We start from the raw sequence: 2,004 nt of genomic DNA, 5'->3' as shown, positions 1-2,004 counted from the left end.
TTCAAGGTCCTTTTGACTTCTAAGATCCTATGATCCTTTTTCTTCTCTGGGCTAAATATTCTCAGTTCCTTCCATTTATATTCCTGTCATAGTTTCAAGGTCCCTAATTACCAGTCCTATTCTGGATATGGTCTTGCTTTGTCAATATCCTTCCTAAATTGTGGAACTTTGAATTGAACTCAGTGCTCCCAATGTACCCTGATCAAGGAAAAAAAAAACTTATTCTTCAAAACAGGATCATAATGAAATGCTTTAGATAGACTTTACATAGAAGAATTGAAATCATACTTCTTAAAGATGTGATGATTCACCATTTCTCTGTACATGTTGTTTTCTTATCATATAAAATAATTCTGAATGAGATTCTAGAGAAGGGGGGATGGAGAATGGAGAGAAAGCCTGGTAAGCATGTCATATAGGAGAGAATATCTAAAAAAAGAAAAAATACTATAAACATCACTTAAAAAAAAACATAAATGGAGCCTTCCACATATTCCATATTCACAAAAAGTCATCATTCCATTTTCTAAATGTTGTCCTTTATCTTCTAATTGACTGTTCTCAGTGAACTTGGAATCACCATCAGGTTCATAATATTGCAGTTCACTCATGACAAAGGCTAGAAATGCAGGCTCACGTTCGTAGGTCTCCATGAGGCTTAAATGGTTTATCAATTTACACACAGTAAAATCCCTCTCTAGGTAACGAATGGACTTCCGAGGCAGGTAGAATTAAGACTTCCCCATAAACCTTTGTATGGATCTAAATGACAAACCTAAGATTGTGATCTCTTCTTGTATATTTCCCATCTACTTTCTTATCAATGAGTTTTAACAAGAGCTAATTTGTTTTCTTTTAGCATAGTTCTAAACCAGTGCCTCACTTTGGCATGGGAGCCAACCCTGGATGCTTAATAAAGGTCTAGTTAACAAAGTGGACGCTCTGTCAGATGCAGACAAGCTGGGAAACTTTATAGTATGGAGCCTAACATGATTTAAAAAAAAAATAAATCATGTATCCATGATTTTTGTAATCAGGGTCAATGGAATTTGGGTTGATAGCCACTTAAATGAAATCATGAATTCTAAAGGTAGTAAATAAATTGAAAAATGATCCACCATCACAAAATTATCCAACCAATTTGCAAGTATTTATTAAGTTCCTACATATGTCATGCATTATGCTAGGTACCAGAAAGAAAAAGACAAAAAGGAAATCATTCCTATCCTCAAGGAGCTTACATTCTATTGAAGAGGGGGAGATTATATGTATATATGTGTGTGTATAATGTACACATATATGTGTATATATACATATATGTAAACATGTACATATATACACACAAAATAAATGCAAACTTTTCGGGGGACGAAGAAGCTAGCATCTACAGGGATGAAGATAGAGTTCACATAGAAGGAGGTGCTTGAGCTGAGTTTTGAAATAAATGAGTTCTAAGAGGTAAAGGTAAAGTGTTATAGGCATGGGGACATAGGAGATGCCTTGTCTTGTATGAGGAACAGAAAGATTACCAGTTTGGTTTGTTGGCTGGATTATAAGAGGCATAAAGGAGAATACTAGATCATAAAGCAGGAAAGGTGGCTTGGAACCAAGATGCAAAGAACTTCAAATACTGAACACAAGAGTTTTTATTTGATCCCAGAAGTAGTAGGGAGTCACTGGAGTTTATAGAGCTAAGGAGTGACATGGTCAGAACTAAGCTTAAGGAAAATCACTTTGGTAGCTATGTAGAGGACAGACAAGAGGGAAGAAACATATCAGGGAGGCTATTGCAAATAATCTCAACAAAACATCATGACAGCCTGAGGAAAAGCAAACAAATATTAAATTGCATGAAAAATATTGTGCTAGGTGTTGGAAGGAAAATGGAATATAAGATCTGGTCCCAGAGCCAGGAGAAACTTCTAATCTAACTAGGGAAGTAGGATATGTACTTCCCCTCTCCCACTCCACTCTCTCCCTGCCCCCCAAAACAGAATTTATGTT

The sequence above is a fragment of the Petaurus breviceps genome, unplaced genomic scaffold (assembly GCF_028583685.1).
Source record: "Petaurus breviceps papuanus isolate PSGF00001 unplaced genomic scaffold, PetGlider_PUasm1.0 138, whole genome shotgun sequence".
Lineage (NCBI taxonomy): Eukaryota > Metazoa > Chordata > Mammalia > Diprotodontia > Petauridae > Petaurus > Petaurus breviceps.
This window is presented reverse-complemented; position numbering follows the sequence as displayed.